We start from the raw sequence: 5,712 nt of genomic DNA, 5'->3' as shown, positions 1-5,712 counted from the left end.
TTAACAAAAACCTAGGCAATGATAAAGCGGAGTGCAACATTTGTAAAGCCAAAATATCATTTAAAGCAGGGTCAACAAATAATCTCCACCGCCACTTGAAAAAAACGGCTCTTTTGAACTGCTCTTTTGAACGGCTCTTTTGAACGGCTCTTTTGAACGGCTCTTTTGAACGGCTCCTTTGAACGGCTCTTTTGAACGGCTCTTTTGAACGGCTCTTTTGAACGGCTCTCAGAAAGGAACGGAGCCATAAGATCCGGCTCCCTTTAATGAGCCGTAATTCCCATCACTACAAAGCAGAGCCTGGGTGTTTCTCAATCTGGAGTAAAGCTGCTCCAGAGCCACTATTTCAAGCATACTACGTCATCGAGTGCCACCGAATTTCGAGGCTGCACATGTGTAGACTCCGCGGTCTTAAAATTCCCACAATGCTTTGCGCACGGACCAATTTCCCCAAATCTGTGGCAGAAAATGTAAGGCGGGGCCTCTCATATGACGCACACCTGCACACTTGCTCGCCTGTTCCACTCTTCGTTTTCCGAGGCTAGGAAGTATTCTTGCCTAGCTTCTGAAGCAAGACGCTCGGAAGACATGTGCTACCAAGCAAGCGTACTCGACATTGAGAAACACCCCCTCTTTCTGCAGTCTTCCTTATATACGGCTGATTAGAACAAATCAGAAGCACCTGAGCAAAGGCGGAGCTTAGAGCTGATCAGGAACACCTGAGCGAAAGGAGCCAATAGGAGAGGAGAGAGAGAACACGATAAGGGGTAACACACTGGGAAGGGGGGAAAGTTTTAGGTTTAACATGAAATCATTAGAAACATTTTCACTGAGGTAGTTAATCAAGACAGAAGTTGAGTCATTTTCTCAAATGTTTGCCGCTTGTTGTATTGGATTTCATCAGAATTTGAACTAACCCTTGTTAATAATAACATTTGGGGAACAATTTGACAAAACGCCCTCATACTATAAAAAAACAACAACAACAAGCACATGAAAAACCATTGGTGAATAAATCATTAAAACACATTATTTCTTTAAAGAAAATTCGAAAAAGATATCCTTCTTTTAATTGATTTATTTTGTTTGCCACATGGCTCCAATCATCCTCCGTACTTGCTTGACGTTTTCCTTTGTGGGGAAATAAAAAAACTCAAATTAATCAACAATATATAAATAGCTCAACAGTCAGTATTAAACTTCTCTAAGAAAAATAAATATTGAAATTGATTTTTCTTTGCAGAGCCGTACGTGATCACACTTTGTTTACCGGCTGCTAATGGAAGAGGACTGATGGGCTGTAATGCCGTGTCACGGCATAAACACTCAGTGGCACTTTAGTGGCACTGGTTAAGTATAGATTGCATTCATAAATAACAGGGGAAAGAACGCTCAGTCTTTTGCCAGGGTGCTGATTGTGATCCAGTGGGTGATATACAGAGATGGCAGAAGTACACACATCCTTTACTCAAGTAGAAGTACAGATACTCGTGTTTAAAAATACTCTGGTAAAAGTAGAAGTACTGACTAAACTTCTTTACTCAAGTCAAAGTAAAGAGGCTTTGAAATGTACTTAAGTAAAAAAGTACCCATAACTAGCAGCTGTTTTAAAGAGTACCTGACCTCCCTTTATATCAATAGAACAATAATGTCATTGTTAGCTAATGAATGTTTCCATGCTGAACAACGGCAACATGACAACGTTTCCATTGGTCCCTCTTCTTTAGAGAAGACCAGGAAATGATGGATACACGGATCGTGTTCAAATCAATAGGCACGCAATGACTCTAAAGAATAATGATCACGCCACCAAACACACATTCAAACTAAAGTAACCAGCCTGTTTGGAAAATGTAAGAAGTAGAAAGTACAGGTATTTGAGTTCAACATGTAAGAAGTAGAAAGTACAGGTATTTGTGTTAGAAATGTAAGAAGTCAAAGTAAAAATATGTCAGAAAAATAAGTAGTGGAGTAAAGTACTGATACCAGAAAAATGTACTTCCATCCGTCACATGTAAATATAATACCTTGCTTTATATCTTGTTATTGTTCATTTGTAAATTCAACATGTATATTTTCTACTTTCTTGTTTATTTATTGTCTTTTAATTTGTATTGTACAATGCCATGTATTTGTATGCTGCTGCAACACAAACAATTCCCAAATTGGGATCAATAAAGTTCTATCTTATCTTATCTTATCTAAGTACAGTAACGAAGTATTTGTACTCCACTACTTCCCACCTCCGGTGATACACTCCATGCAGGGAGGGACTCCTCGATGCATGTGACAGTGGACTCATAAGGCCATGAGAAACATTAGGATGCACCGCTGTGCCGGCAGCCCCACTGACCCTAATTTATAATGACTCCATTGTCTTGGGGAACAGAGACGTATATCAGGCGTAAATGAAGTAGGACAGGCACTTTAGCTGGGGAGATGAGGTGATTATAGCTCATGGATTAGTCTGCCTGGGCGAGGTGGATGATCAGCATGGCACGCACGGACACACACACGTGCACTCACGCTCAGATCTGCAGGTTTGTGTGTACACATTCATGTACAGTACACCACACGTGCGCGAGACCTCACCCAAACAGACCCAGTGTGAGGGGGATTGACTGTAAACACAGCCCACAGGAAGATGATCGCTCTGCTGGCAGTTTGGATTCACCTCGCTCTCCAGTGACTCCATGATCCATGGCACACAGCAGGTACAGGGAACATGGGCAGACAGCAGGTACAGGGAACATGGGCAGATTATGAAACGAGGGCCCCTGGGTAGAGACATGCAAAAGGCCCCATGAGTTAGGAGCAAGACACACATACTAAATGGTTGTTTCGCCTCTTCGTATTGATGTTTTGTCTATTTTAGTCATTTATTGTCTCTTTGTAGTTGTTTTGTTTCAAAGTTTTGTGATCGTTTTGTGTTCATTTAAAGTCATTTTATGTGACTTTGTAGTAATTTTGTGTCAATATGTTGTCTTTTTGTGTATTTGTAGTGAACATGTGACTGTGATTGTAATTTGTGCTTTTGTAGTTTTTCAAGTCTCTTTGTTATATTGTGTCTCTCCTGTCGTTATTATTAGTCTATTAGTGGACAACTTCTGTCTTTTTGTGTGTCTTGTTATGCTGCTTTGGTCCTTTTAAGGAGTATCTTCCTGATCGTTACTTGTCTGTTTGAGTGACACTTTGTAGGCGAGGCCAGAAGGACCCCTGACACGTTGAGGCCATGCCCTTGAACCCAAAGGCTCCCGTTCAATAATCAAACCACGCCAAAGAGGTGTTTCATGAAGCCAGATTACCAGTTAAACCCGTATTAGGTCCGCAAATCAGGCTTATTCTCAAGAAATTATGTTTCAAAAAGGAGGTTTAAATACGTCTGACCCAGGTCAAACTGGAAAATCCCACCTGGTCCAGGTCGGGTTGGTTTCCAGGCAGAGCTTCACCTCAGGATTAATCATTGTTACGATCAATCTGTCAGACTGTAACATTTCCAAAGTTCCTCCCTCATCCTCTTTACTGCTGACCGTGAGTTTTATGTCTTTGACATGTACTGGTTTTATTGTGCAAGCCTTTCGTTTCTGCACGGTACTTTAGTGAAATTTAGGATTTTAAATACACTTCAATTAAATGTTGAAGCTAATATTTAAAACCTGCTGTAGGCTAATAGTTAGAGACATTTTCACAGTGTGTCCTCTAAACAGACACCCTGAAATGTGTTCATTTAAAATACAAACGGAGCACTGTTATGCTGCCATATAGGTTGCACACTCAAACTGATGGGAGAATTTATTATCTTATTTTCTTATTAGAAAATATCTAAATCTGGAGTCTGGGATCCCATTCCATACATACAAGATGTGTATTGTCATTTTGCACCTTACAGTTGACTTTCATGTTAATAATTGCAGTAGTTGTGTTGCTTTAATATACTACGCTTTTAATATATGTTTATCTATTTGTTTACATGTCAGTTCTGTAATTATTTTTGTTTTATATGTACAATGAGATTGCAGACTGCAAACATACACAGTTATCTGGCATCTAAATGGTCAGAACATGCAACAGGAGCCACAGGAAATAAAGATCAAATGCAAACAATATGTTTCAGTCATGGCATTAAAGGGCCCCTGTAGATTTGCCCTATTTATTTTACTTTCAAGGTGGGGTAGGTAATTTCGGAGAAACCGGCTCGAGTGCGCTAGAATTTGAAAATACACATCTGGAAAAAATCTGCCACTTCCTCACAGAGCCCCTCCTCCAACACACACGAACGCGCACATGACCAATGAGGGCACGAGATAAATTTGTGCACAGATGGAAGGCTGACAGGCAGGTAGGCCATCCAGTTATTCTAGCCGGGCTGGCTCAGATGATTGGTCGTGCTTTTTACAGCGCCACGGCTTCCACAGATGATATTTTTGTATGGATTTTTTGTCAAAGCACTTAAGATATTCATTGCTATCGGGATGTTAAGAGCATTCCATGGAATATAACAAAAAGTGTATCTCGAGCCGGTTTCTCAAACTACCCACCTTTAAGTTATACTCATCCATTTTCAAATGTGGCTTATAGAAGCTCTGTTATTTGGTATCGAGAATCGAAGAGTTTCCAAACCTGTAAAATCAGGGGCTAAACTGATGTTTTTCTGAACCAGACGAGATGGAGCTCCAGGAGTCTGTTACGATGGAATAAATCATTCTGTTTGTGAATAGGAGCCACAGAAGAGGAGACTGTTCAGTGTCTCTGTAAAGTTTACAATCCTGCCGTTGAGCCGGCGGGCCTCATGGTACTGCTGTTATGAGGAGGATTAGTTCAGCTACCAGACTGAAGTCTGTTTCTATCTGCACTCACTCACTAATGGACCATCCCTGGGAGCCAACCAGTGATGTTTATGTAATTGAAATACTTTGACAAAACATTCACAAGAGAAATAGTTGAATGTTCTGTTCTTTAATGAGCAGTGTATTAAATTCTCACTGTTCATCCTGTGACAGTAATGTTGGTGTTCCCATGATCACCACTACGTGGCGCACTGAGTCATGAACCTGTCCATTCACTGCACAGCTCACTGTATATCTGCAGCCCTGAAACCTGAGGGAGGACAGTTTTAAATCTCTGTGAAACAGATGTAAGGCCAATCAAAATGCTTCAAAAATGATTAAGAACAAAGCTAAAAGTAATTAAAGCAAATGTACTTTTGTTGTCATTTATTGAAGATTGTCATGTAAACAAAATGTCCTTGCCAGTTAAAGAAAAATGTATGTCTAAAACATAAATAGAAAATAAAATCTTGAGGATGGACAGATAGTTGGGAGGGGACTGCATTTAAAAACAAAATTAAAATCATGTTATAAAAGGAGTTCATACATGTGCATGTGCCAATGATCTATTGTTAAAGTATTTAATGTACACACATGTGTTCATTAGTCCATGGTCTTTTGTAGTTTTTTTCTATTTCTTCCTTCCCACCATGTATTTTCCTTTCACTTCTTTTTGTTTGTTTACTTTGGAATCTTTATTTCTCTTGTTATCATGAATAATACACTTGGAAGCAGCAGGACACTTGAAATGGTATTGGACATATAACAAGTAAATATTGAACCTTAGGGCATGTCTGATTTCAATACTTTATACTGTAAAACATTTCTACACACGTTAGCTAAAGCGAAACAGATTGGGTCCTGACTGCTAAAGAATAATGGAGTT

The sequence above is a fragment of the Gymnodraco acuticeps genome, unplaced genomic scaffold (assembly GCF_902827175.1).
Source record: "Gymnodraco acuticeps unplaced genomic scaffold, fGymAcu1.1, whole genome shotgun sequence".
Lineage (NCBI taxonomy): Eukaryota > Metazoa > Chordata > Actinopteri > Perciformes > Bathydraconidae > Gymnodraco > Gymnodraco acuticeps.
Note: the sequence above shows the minus strand (reverse complement) of the source record.